General features: G+C 44.3%; 1 protein-coding gene across 10 annotated transcripts in view; it reads right to left on the bottom strand.

The window, feature by feature from the left end:
* The window catches only part of SPATA13 (spermatogenesis associated 13), a 159,762-nt gene that overhangs the window by 47,459 nt on the left and 98,888 nt on the right, over positions 1–13,415 (bottom strand). The window contains exon 1 of one of the 10 annotated variants that reach the window (XM_080577306.1): positions 13,277–13,411. The exons of 5 other annotated variants lie outside the window; for them this stretch is intronic. The gene's annotated coding sequence lies outside the window, so the exon portion shown is untranslated. Of the gene's footprint in view, positions 1–254; positions 447–492; positions 836–1,858; positions 2,015–13,276; positions 13,412–13,415 lie in introns of those variants that run through there. 4 more of the 10 variants (XM_080577304.1, XM_080577305.1, XM_080577307.1 and 1 more) reach the window with 4 other exon arrangements.

Here is a 13,415-nt window from a genome sequence, read left to right as displayed (position 1 = left end):
TTAAGAGAAATCCCTGTACAAAGTCCCCCACAAAAGGAAGTTTGAACCCCATTGTAAGACTTAAAGGCATACATGAGCTCGGGGAGTTCCTCTCAGCTGAACAAAGGTGCGTTACAGCAGCGAGGAGACGTTAATAACTCCCTCAAAGTACAACTGCATTTGTTAGCAATTTAAGTGACCAGAATAATTTCAATATGTGCTTGTTTTCCTAAAGCTTAATAAGCTAGTGAATTCACAATTATTACCACACCCACCTTAAAACTCTAAATGCAATCCCCACATACACGAAGAGAGAGAAAACCCCAACAACTGCAATCCAGCCTCCCTCCTCGGTGCTAAACACCGAGGCCCAAGGCAGACGAGAAGTTTTCATCCAAAAACCATCCCCAAACAGAGAGGACCCGCGGAGATGTTATCCTCCACTTGCTGCTGTGGTGTCCCCTGACCCGATCCATCCTGGTCCCCCCCAGCAGGTAAACCCAAGAGCTGTACCAGGAGCACGACGCTGCTCCCCCTTAGCCAAACAAGATCCCCGAGCGTGATGAAAACTTGGATTTGGAAGTGACTCCCAGTCCCCCCGCCCTGCCTGAGGGCATCTCCAGGGGGTGCAGCCTGACCTGGGCTCCTGAGGAGCTGCGGGGCGAGCCGTGGAGGTGAAGGCAAGGCCGGGGGGTCGCGGGGGACCCCCACAGCCCCCCAAGGCGTCCTGCCCCGGGGTAAGGGGAGGGAACAGCGCCGGAGGGAGCGCTGCGGCCCCGGCCTCGCCTTTGTCTCCGCCGGCCCCAAGTGGCCGCGGGGGCTCGGAGGGCAGCGAGGAGGAGGAGGAGGAGGCCCCTGGAAACGGGGAGGGGGGCAAGGAGGATGGGGGGGGGGCAGCGGCTGAGCTCCCCCCCCCGGGTCCCCGCAGCCCATCCCCCTCGCCAAGGCACAGAAAGCGGCGGCTCCGGGCTGCCTGAAAGGCGCCGTGGGGTTTTTGCATCACCATAAGAATAAGGCGAGCGGCCGGGGCAAAGGCGAGGCAAGCCCTGAAAAGAGGCGAGTTTGGGAGGCGTCCCTCCCGAGCAGGACTTCACCAGGAGTTGTTCGGGCCGCTGGGGGATAAAGGGATTTCCTCGCGTTGCAGCCCCGCATCTCCCCCATCCCCTCTCCTCAGCCCCTTCGTTCAAAGCGGCCCCGCGGGAGCCCGGCGCGGACAAAGGCACCGAAACCTCGGCCGGCCCTCGCCTGCCTGCACCCCTCGGGTGCACGGGGAAAAAAAAAAAAAATTAAAAATAAAAATAAATAAATCGGAAGAAGCAGAAGAAGCCGCTGCTCCCGGCGAAGTTCGCAGGGGAAGCGGCTTTCTGCACCTGAGCAGGCAGAAGGGGGAGGGAAGCGGAGGGGACGGAGTGAAATGAAAGGAGGAGAAATAGGAGTAAGACTGAAAGGAGAAAAGAATAAGAATGAAAGGAGAAAAGAATAAGAATGAAAGGAGAAAATAACAATAATGAAAGGAGAAAAGAATAAGAATGAAAGGAGAAAATAATAAGAATGAAAGGAGAAGGAATAATAATGGAATGAGAAGGAATAATAATGGAATGAGAAGGAATAATAATAATAAAATGAGAGAAAATAATAATTAAATGATAACAATTAAATGATAATAATTACATAATGATAATTAAGTGATGTAACAAATAATTAAATAATAATAAATAATTAAGTAATAGCATAAATAATTAAACACTATATTTTTTTTTTGTAAAAAAGCTCCCAGCACGCAGCTTTGCACCGACTTCCCCGCGCTGTCCCGGGAGGAGGAGGGTGAAGGGGGGGGGAAGGGGGGGGCACACTCCCGGTCCGAGCTCGGTTCCCTTACCTGGGGGGACCCGGGGACCCCCGGTGCCGCCGCCCGTCCCCGCCGCCTCCCGCATCGCTATGGCAGCGGCCGCCGCGGCGGGGCGGGGAGCGGCGCTCCCGGGCAGCGCCGGCCGGGGGCGGCGGCGGCGGCGGCGGCATGGCTGGGCGGGGAGGGGCGGCCCCGGGAGCACCCCCCCCCCGCCCCGGCCCCGAGAGGGGGCTGGCTTCGAGGTCCCAGCCGTGGGAGGGCCCCAGCAGCGACCCCGGGGTGCAAGGGCCCGCCTCCCGTCGGTAGCGCGTGGAAAATGTGTTTGGGGTATGAAGCTTAGAGATACGGGCGCTGGGGAAAAGGGCTTGGCAGCCTGCGAGCTGTCTTAGATAGCTGCGCTTGGTGCCCAGGCTCTTTCTGTCCCAGGACAGTTTTGCCGGCCACTGGTCCCCAAACATAACAGCAAGATCCCTTAATGCACGGTGAGCAGTGCCCATATGCTACACAAAGAAATTGTGAGACTGTCTTACAGCCCCGTGTCACAGCTAACAAAGACACATAAAGACTGGTACCCCTTGCTCCAACAGCTTCATGTCTAAGAATATTCCTGCACGTGGACTGGACTTGTAGATACAACTAAAGCACTTTTAATACAACTCAGTTAAGAGGCACAATGACAACGGGGCGGGACAGACACCCTGAAGAAGTCACGAAGGCCTTCAGCCCTCTGCCTGTCCTCCGAGCCTGGTGTGCTGTGACTCCGCACGCTGTAATTACCTCGCCGGAGCACGGCATAGCCAGCCTCTGAAAGGCAAGAGGTAGTTAGTGGATGAGGCAAACAAATGGGCTTAAGGGATGTAGGTCAAATGAGGTAGCAAATAACTCTGGCATTGACCACAGGATTCTCGGGAAGCCAGCAGCACCAGGCACGGCCTGCCACCCAGCCAGGCCTGGCTGGGCTCAGCTTCATGGTAGGCCTCTGGAAGAAGCGTGGTTTGAAGAATGACTCAAATGAGTGGGTGAAGTGGTAGCTTTATAGTGCTGGACGTGGACAAATGGAGATGAAGAGTGGAAGCACTGACAGGGACAACCTGGGGAAGTTGTCAAGTCCTTGTGAGCAAGAAGTATCTGCCTCAGATCTTGGGAAAAGGAAGCGAAGGGGCTGAAATGGCCAAGGGACCATGGGGACGTCTATGAGATGTTACCTGTAAAACTTCTTCCAACAATATGGCAAACTTGTCCCAAAGTGTCCCTAGTATCTCTAGGGGGTTGTGCTGATCCCTTAAAAAACACCTAGCAGAGCTACTCAAACTTAATTTTCAATGAATTTGTGTACCTATGTTCCTGTACCATCCTTTTGAATATCCTTTTCAATCCACAAGTCTCCTCAAAGAAGGGAACCCCCAGTTCCTCCTGTGCCTTCTACCCACCAACTGGACAAAAAGACAAAGCAGAAAAAAGCCATGAGCTGGTGCTGAATCAAGGCACTACTTTGGGTCTTTCCTTTAACCAAACAACAGTGTTAAAGCTGAAGAAACTCCGACGACTTTGAGATCTGAATATTTGTCATAAATATACCTGAAATTCACCAGATGGTTAAAAAGTGAGGAGACAAATGACAGGAGAAGGTATTGAGAGACTAAGAACGTGCTCACAAGAATTTAATTGCCTTACAAAACCAAGATAAAAAAAATCACTTTGGGTAATTAGGTAAAATACAATTGTATGTTGCATTCCCTGAAGGTCACTACATTAATGAAGGGAATACATAGAAAAATGCAATTATAGGAACAAGAGTATTCAGTCAGTTAATCTTTTGTCAAGTTACAAAAATTAAATATTGTAGTTGTCATCTTCTGAGACCTTTTTGTAATAGATATTTTACTGGTAGCATGCTCAAACCCACTTCTCACTGTTGCAGCATCATTGAGTCTCAGTCTGTCCTTCCGTACGTATGCAGTGTGAAGCACACTAAAGGAGTGTGCTGTGTCTGAGAACAGGATTAACTTCCTGTACTACAGATAAATAATTACCCAAATATTTTCTTAATCTGAATTATTATTTTTTAAAGTCTGGGAGCTACAACTGTATTTAGTATTCAAGTGCAGTCACACCAAGGTTTAGTGAAGTTATGCAAAACAAAGTTTATCAACAGGACTGCCACAAGAAAGAAGGCAGATCACTCATCTGACTATAAATTAGAACACTTCTCTGTATCTTACAATATTCAAAGAAAAGCAAGATAAAATGTTTCATCAAAGTTACAAAACAAAAATTCATTAAATTAGTTCTGGGCTTCTACAATCCTAAAGATTTTTCTACAATCCTGAAAAAAAAAAAAAAAAGTCCTCCAAATTTCTAATGGAAAAAAAGGTGCTCTTGAAGTGAAATTTCCAGCTTTTTCTCTTCTTGAGAAGATTATTATTATTTGCCTCTAAGAATGTTTGAAAGATGTAAATGAGAACAAATGCATAGCATTTTACAGTTTCCTCTGAAAAACTGAGCTATAAACCCTGCTATTTTAGGCTAATCGTTTGACTCCAGATGAGTATCAAAGGATGGAGCTGACTGAGAAGTTGACCATGTACAGTAATTTATGAAGAGAAGAACTCCAAGAGAAAAAGAATCTGGGTTGGTATATGCATGAGATTTTTAATAATGACTTGACAATGGCCATCGCACTTATTGCAGCAAAAATGAAATACTTGTTTTAGAAGCTCAAAGTCTATAATCGGAAAGAGGTTTACTGTGCATGTGACTAGGAATGAGAAGGATTATTCTAAGTGTAATACAAGTGGGAAAGGATTACAAAAAAATGTGACATGGGAGAAAAAATATTCATCATATTTAATGATAAAGAAACGCCCCACCAAAAATAACTTTTAATAGGTTATTGATACCTCTGGCTTTCTCAGAATAGCAATGGATACATTTGTGTAGTAAGAAAATCATTCACTTAAATCCAAAAAGTCTAAATGAGAATGATTCTCTCTGCTTAGTTTATAAATTCTTCTTTTCACTCCCACAGTTCTGTTATTCCTTTTCTGGTTCATTTGTAAATACTTTCTAAAAGATGATTTTAAAATAGTCATTAAAAAAAAAAATGTACTCTTAAAAGAATGATGAAAAAGAACCAAAATGAATAGTTTCAGGAAAACAAAATAAAAACATTTGTCATTCTTCAACAGCTATTGGGCAAAATTGGCAAAGGAAGTGACACTCTTAAGACATCCCCTAAATTAATGAGTGACTGAATTTAATTATTAAGATGAAGAATTCCTGAAACAAGAAATCTCTTTGCTTTCAATGACAGGGTCTTTCCCAGGCTGCAGTATTTAGCTAATGCTGCAGTTTTGCAATTTGCACCTTCCTTTTACATCCCAGGCAAGGACTCTCCTGCAAGCAATTAACCTCCATGGAATCTCTATACATTGATAGGTCCCACAGGGGGAATTAAACTGAGTCATATATCTGTTGAAGTTAAAGACAACTCCCCCATGGACTTCAATGGGAGCAGGATCAAGATCTCAACTTGTACAGTCTGAAAATGAGAAAAGAATAGTATGCTTGTGTAAGCAGGCTCAAACTAACTTATTTTTGTTTGACTTATATATAAACTGTATGGGAAATTAATGTAGGATTTTTCCATTTGTGTATATCTGTCACCAAATCAGTAATAATAAATCGAAAGGGATTTTCCAAATTCAAGAGCTCTGTCATCCTGGCACTGAAAAATTCCATTCCAGAAAATGAATCATGTTGCTGCGGAAAACACTCAAAGGACAGCTTGGGTTCAACTGATGGATTAACTTCTTAATTTGCCCAATGAAAGTCATCATTGCCAGCGTGTAGGAAGCTGGGACACTACTTTCGAAAGGCTGGTTCCTGTTGCATTTACTCTTCTGTTTGACCTTAACTCGCAGCCAGTTCAATACAAATAAAGGCAATTACTGAGCAAAGCAGAAGTTTAGCGCAGCTTGGTCTAAATCACAACGCACAACAAACCGTGCTTTTTCCTCTCATCATTCACAATCTTCTTTTAAATGTGCTTTTCCGAGGTCATTTCACTGAGCTTGCTCAGCTCTATTAAACACAGAGATGCAATTTAGGGAGAGCACAATAGCCCAGTGGAGTGACGCCACCAAGGAAAAATGACCCTTGTGTACCAGGTTACCATTGTCCCATCTCCCAGTTGCTCTTACTCACCCACCTACACCACTCCAGCTGCAGGCAACTTAATGACGGGCTCAGCCTTTCAGCCTGGCAGAATGCTATTTATAACCCCCCGCAGCCCGGCTCTGATGCTATTCTTTCTTGCCATCCTCGAGAGGCATTATTCAGCCAGCATGACATGAAGAGATGGCTGGTACTACAGAAGAGCAGTTCCCAATGAACAGATCATTGTGTGAGGCATAAAGAAGACTCCCAGTTACCAATTAGGAAGGCCGAATTCCACCTTTATTTGGTGTCATGCAAAGTGTAAGAGATAAGAAGGAAAGTGACCATGGAGATGGAAAGTAGACGGAAATAGGAAAGAAAAGATTAGTCAAAAACTTTCTTTTTCTCTATAGCATATATATATATTTATTTTTTTTCTTGAAAATAGTTCTAGATTTTCTGTTAAGTGGAAGTACATTGAAGTGATAGGGGCTATTTGAGAGGAAAGGGTACAACCCCAGAGAGCTGCAATTGTCCCACGCTGCTGCCATTCACTGTCTCCTCCACCTCTGCTTTTTCTGCCATGCCCTCATACATCAAATCCCTCACTGTCCTGTCTGATGGCCACACAGCCATTCTGTATTTATCTTCCTTGCTTGAAATAATAGTATGTAAAAGTTAAGAGCTCTTTATCAGCCTTTTTCCCCACCCCACCCACGTAGTTCCCCTGACATCTGCCATCCCATCCTCTCTACTTAACACTGCGGCCTTCCAAAGGATATGGAGGTGCCTTGTTATGCAGCCAGGCCAAAATAAATAAATGGAAGAACAAACACATAGAGAAAGGGACCCGAGGAGAGTGGGAACACCACAAGGATGCAGAGTCCGTCAGGCACTGCAAACGTGGAGATGCTTTAAAAGTGAAGCAAGTAGCGCACTTCTCAGGAACGATGCCAGATCCGGAAAAATTATGCGAAGTTATATAAGATCTTCTGATGCTTATTATAATAAAATAACAGGTTTCAGGAGAATAATTGGCCCAGTGTGATGCAACAGCAATACCCAGCTGCTTACAGGCACTGTTTACCTTCATTACCTCCGTGGTGGCCAGGGCAGAAAGCCCTGAACAATTACAGCTTTTGGTTATGTTCCTGAGGTGAGAGCAGAGTATCTCAGAGGGATTAAGGAAAGGAGAACCAGGTAGCAATCTGGGGGAGTATCAGGGTTTGTTGATCATTGGCGGCTTCTAGGCTGTCTTTACCCATGCTTTTCAAGAACCACTTGTGTTTTGGTTTTTGTTTGTTTTGTTTTTCTATTAGTATCAATACTTTTCTTTGTTTAGTTTCTTTTTGCAATGACAAACTTGTCTTTATGACAGTCTGACCTAAAACTAATGTTCATGGGCGCATCTCTGGTGAGAAGATTGAATTACTATCTCCACTATGTTTCTCTTTCTTTTTCAGAAAAAAAAAAAAAAAAGAAAAGAAAAAAAAGAAAGAAGAGTAAGAGAAAAATCTTCATGCTAACTTTACCTCTACTTTGTCAATAGCCTCTAGATTTTTTTTTTAATTTACTCTATCAAAAAATCCCGTAGAATAGAAAAGCTATAAAAACTACCGATTTGAGCAAAGTGGATACCAATGAAGTGCTACAGCAGCATCTATGTGATGGGAATATTTCCTATAGTAATGTTAAGGCTTTTTCAGTGAAATGCGTGCTCTGAATTTAACCTGCCTAAGAACTTCAAAGTAACGATAAGCCTTTGGATAATGCCCATCCCTCTATTTCTTATGTGCTGTAGTAGCTTACTACTGTCTTCACTATTAACACTAAAATCAGGATTATTTTTTAAAAACACGATCAAATTTAAGTTAACTGGCTGTTCATTTTTGCAGGACAAAAAAATAAAATAAAAAATAATTTTAAAGATGCAGAAAACACACAATAAAACTCTAGAAAACTTCTTTTGTCCAGACATGGAATCAGATACATATGAGTTTATAAATTTTGGGCTAGCTTCCTGGTCCTTTTAAACGCAGCCAGATGTACTAAACTAGATCTTTGATCAGCAGGATTGTCGAGGAAATCTCTTGTTGTGGCCTGGTATATTTCTAATTTCTAATATTATAATCTGTTTCTGGGCAGCAGTACAAATAATACATATTGACTGTCTCTATGAGTTATTGCAGCTGCACATTTTACTTAGGATGCAAATGGAGGGCATTAGGTAGTGTTGGCACAGATCACTTGTGTTTCTGGAGTTCCTAAAAACCATGTGTGCCTACATTTGTGTTCATTCAAAAAAAAAAAAAAAAAACTAATTATTTCAAAACCGACAAGCTGCAAAGGAAGGAAAATATTCCTTGAGCTTCCATACCTCTGCACAAGGTTTATAAAGATTTTGGTGGAAGAAAAATCTAACTCAGGTAGCTCGAGGTGGAGTTTGTTGTGTATATCCAAGGTACCAAATGGTGTAATGGGTAAAATGGGGACTGGAACCAGTGCCACAGGATATCTTTTTGGTCATTGACTCATGCACTCCTGTTCCTGCAAGTCAAGGTTAAACAACTCGGGCTTTAACCAGCCCTGCAAGTAATGTCCATCACTTGAAGAAATTAAAACCACATCCCAGGCAAGAAAGCTCTCTTTCCAACTGAGGCTGGGGAAGAGGGATTCTGGATTTTGTTTCTCTTTGACCTTGGCAGTCCAGCATACTTTTCTCAGCTTAAGTGCCATATGTGTAAAATAAGTGATGATAGGAGTAGTACCTTATAACCTATGGGCCTGCAAGGACAAATCCATCAATGCTTCTCTGGCACTTTAATGCTTACGGTGATGAGAGCTGTAAAAAGTGTACACACGGAGAAAATAATCCATTATCTACCCGTGCAGAGGACAAACCCTAGCATCCATTTCTTTGAAAGGAGTTCAGACTAAAGTGCCTGTTTTGAGACTCAGTTGCCTATTTTGATGATATCCCATTAATCTTCTAAACTGGAGCCTGCGGGTCAGACCAACAATTTATGTCTCGTAAGGGCACGGGATAGCTCTGAACAGAAAGATTGCACGCGTCCTTGCTACAGAAGTTAATTTACGTCAGTGAGCTGTCCTTGCCCAAACATTGCAAAAGGCAACACGGACATTTTGGGTTCTGTCAGTCACGCTGGCCCTTTTGAAAAGGCCTTGTTAAGGTGCAGGTTAAGAAGCTCTAATAAGAAAAACCTTAGTGGCCATTCCCTCAGCACTGTGGGGCACATAATTAAAATGCTAAGCTGGAGGTGGGAGCTATGTTTCCAGCTCGAAACTAGAGGCAATTTGCACCAATTCTGTCCTAGGGCTATCGTTTGCCTAGGAGATGGTGAACACAACCACTACCTGAGTCAGACCTCTCCCCACCTCTCATGTTCCATGGCAAACCTTCTCTTTCTGTCCTAGGAGTGGGATGGCTGCTTTGCTCCCCCCATTATCCCACACCAAGCCAGAGATGCCGTTGCTCCCCATGGACCACCTGCTGCTGTTCCGATCATCGCCTTCAATCCACCTGGGTCTCTGTGGCAAATGTGACGGCTTCGGGCAATCTAAGAGCATACCACCACCTCCAGGGACGGGGGCATCTCTCCTGCGAGCAGAGGCTGGGAAAGCTGGGGCTGCTCAGCCTGGAGGAGGCTCAGGGGGATCTCATCCGTGTCCCTAAATCCCTGACGGGAGGGTGCAGAGAGGACGGAGGCAGGCTCTGCTCAGCGGTGCCCAGTGCCAGGACAGGAGGTCCATGGGCACAGCCGGGCACCCAGCAGGCTCCCTCTGAGCCCCAGGCAGCACTTCTGTGCTGGGCGGGTGACGGAGCCCTGGCACAGGCTGCCCAGAGAGGCTGTGGGGTCTCCTCCTTGGGGATCTCCAAAAGCCGCCTGGACGTGGTCCTGGGCAGCCTGCTCTGGGTGTCCCTCCTTGGGCAGGAGTGGGAACAGGGGCATTCAGAGCTCCCTGCCAGCCTCACCCACCCTCTGGCTCTGTGATGAGCCGGCTTGCTGCGCTGCATCAGACCTGATATAGGGCAGGCAGTGGAGCAGAGCATCCAAGGGCGGGGAGGAAAGCATAGGCAGCAAGTGGAAGCTCCTCCTTTCATAAGCCAGGGGACTCCTGAAATGACTCCAGACTCGAAATCTGTCTCAGGAGCTGCCCAGGAGTGCTGTGAATTGGGAAGGACTGGGGAGGGACTGTGGGACATGCCCACAGCCTGACCCCCTGTGTTGTGCTGTGCAGCCATAGGGTGCATGTGTGTGGGGGGGGGTGTGACGTGTGTGGGGAGGGGTCTACAGTGGGTTGGCAACAAAACACAAAGACATGCAAAGTTATATGGCCACATCCCAAACAGGAAATATTTTAAATGTGTTCTCCAGAAAAGTAGGAAAATACTTTCTTCAGAAAACGATAAATCAATTTTTTCATGAAGCGTTGTTGTGTCACCTTCAGAGATTAAAATCAGTCATTACAGTAAATAGAGATTTTTATCTGCTTTACGTTCAAATACTGGTTCAGTTTCAATTCCCATCTCACCACAAATATAATACAAATATGGTCTTATTGCAGGGATTTTGAGATTACTGCATACTGCAAAAGTAAAGATGCCACCTAACTCTTTTTCTTTACGCAGAAGAAAACTTGGTAGGCCAATCTATGCTAGAATAGCTCTTCAGCCTCACTGATAATTGGATGGGCAACGTGTAGAGGCTAACCTTTAGTATGAAGCTGAAATCAGGTGGTTTAAAACCTGCTCCCACCAGCCTGGGAAGCAGCAGGGAACAGGGCCTTCCTGTGCTGCCCTGGCAGCCAAGCCATACGGAGCATATGTTGAGCCGAGCTGCTGGTGACACCCCCTGTCAGCATCTGGTAATTTTCCTAGCACAGGCAAGATTTATATGAAAGCTTTAACTCTGAAAGTCCTGAAGATCCACAGACAAATACATTCCAGAATATTTTTTTTAACCGACGGGTCAGAGGTGCTCCATTTTAACAAGCCAGTTTCAGGTGACTGCAGTACCATCAGCTTTATGCTGTACCAGGCCGAGAGATGTTTCATTTATCAGAAATCCTACTATTTTTCAACTGATAAACTGCTCCCATTCAGTATCCAGATCCACAGATCTTGCTGCCTGAGAAACGTTCAGCTGACTGTCACCGTGTGCCATGCACAGTTTTCTACACCTCGATTTCCCAACCCTTCAGCAAAAAATGGCATAAAAACATTTTGATTGACTTATGTGTTTCATTGTGCTGAAGTCTAAGGAAAAGGGGACAGGGGGAGTTGAGGCTCTCTGGAGAAAGAAATCCTTCCTAAGCTCTGCAGTAAGAGGTCACAGCTTCTACTAAATCATCCCATGTGCTAATAAAGTATATTTATTCTCTTTTCTTACCGATCTTGCTTCTCCTATTGCTTAGAGAACGAAGCTACATTACCAGTGGAAACCAATATGTAATTTATAGCCAAATCTCATTTTACTGGAACCTCTAAGCTTTTGAGAGCTTATTATTCCAGATTTAGCCTGGTATTAAATGAGAGTGAAATCCAGGCTTTACAAAAAGCATTAAACTTGCTCACACGTCGTAATGAAAGAGAATTATCATGCAACCCGCCATGGCCTCATTTACCCCAAAACAGGAGTTGTTTTCCCAGGGAGGATATTGCGTGCTTGTGACTACTTTCTGCCACAATATTCTTACAGGGGATCATGTGGCTCCTTCAGCCTACGCTGCAAGTCTTGGAAAATACTTCATTGTCATCAACAGTCCACTCTTGGTCACATAAACTTCTACCTATTTCCCCATTTTCATTTAATGAGTAAACAACTCTTAACTTCTTAGTATTGCTAGCTTAGCTAATTGTGCTTGAATTTACACAGAAACCTCTCTCGTTTACAAACATCTCCTAAAACCTCAAAAATCTCATTCTCTCTCTTTTTTTTTTTTTTTTTTTTTGCTTATTCCCCAGAAACACACAGCAGCTGACCTATTGGCCATTACGGCCATTACTCCAAGAAAACAAAACTGGTAGTCAGCAAGTTTTTTCCTTCTGCAGTCCAATTTCATACCTTGACTTCAGTAAAAGTACATCACTGTAGCTGTGATCTTGCAAACATTTCACATGCACGATTCTTTGCTGTGGCATGTTTAAATCATCCCTATCTCATGAGATAATCCACAGATAAGCGTGTACACAACTAGAAGGAGTGGGGCCAAAGGCCAATAGTGTGACAGCTTATTTCGAAAAGATAGCTATTAACACAGTTAGATATTTGAATTAAAGATTCCTCCAACAGTTCCTAGATCAGAACTGTTCTTTGTTCTTTGGCCAGCCTCAAGTATAGGTCTCAGGCTCAGGTTGTCTGCAGCTTTGAATTGCCTCTATTTGCAAGTAACTCCAGGACCAAAATCAAAGAACTCCTTGCGTGCTTAGCAATGGCTGGGCTGCTTAGCAGAGAAGGTGGGGGGTGTATTTCTGGAGTAATTTTCCCTGATTGCAGATGGAAATAAACACCATTATTTAAAGGTATCAGGTCCTGTGTTTTTCCTTGCAAACAACAGAAAATTACGGTTTTCATCTACATATCAAACAGTGATAATAACTTTTTAGAAACATTAATTGCAACACTTTTTCTGTGCCAAATACCTGATTTTACAACACAGACCAATGCCATACTCTTTTCCTAAAATGAGTTTCAGAGAGAGAGAACAATGATTAATACTATAGTTTGCACGAGCTACACCCTATCTTGGTTACATTAAGATACATTTTCCCAAAACATAAGCAACAGTTTGGCTTAGTACCCTTTTGTAAAGCCTACCTTTCCAAATGCCTGACTGAACTGCGCAAAAGTGCTGTAGCCCAATGCAGTCAAGACTGGTGAAAATGCACTGATATGGGGAACAGTCAATGGCTTACGTCTGCATTTGGTTGGCATCTGCCAAAATGGCTTGAAAAAAGCAGGGTTAATGCCAGTGAAGCTTCCCCCCCATCTCACCACCAGTGCAGTCGACCTGAACTCACAGCGAACAAAGCTCTCCGTTGTAAGGTATGGAAGTGCAGCAATGCACGGTGCCCGAATAGCACTGATAGGTGAGCTGCACAGATTATTTGCTACTCCAAAAACCACATACACGGTAACAGAGGGGCAAAGCACACTACAGCCAACACACAAATATTAAATATCAGCAACAGCCTAATGGTTTCACATTTAATTGGAACAACTAATAAAACCACAATTGTAAAAGGTAATTAATTACCACCGTACATACCTAAATGTTTATGTCTTCCAGCAGCCATTAACTATGGGACCTGTTGTTCTGGATAAGATTTAATCTAAATGTTTGAAAATCCATTGCGCAGAGTTTTGCACGGTAACAGCGTGAACCTTGCTCCAGAAAACCTGTTTGT

This window comes from Anser brachyrhynchus, assembly GCF_964034855.1.
Source record: "Anser brachyrhynchus genome assembly, chromosome: 1".
Taxonomy (NCBI): Eukaryota; Metazoa; Chordata; class Aves; order Anseriformes; family Anatidae; genus Anser; species Anser brachyrhynchus.
The sequence above is the reverse complement of the archived record's forward strand: the minus strand, read 5'-3'. Positions and strand labels throughout refer to the sequence as shown.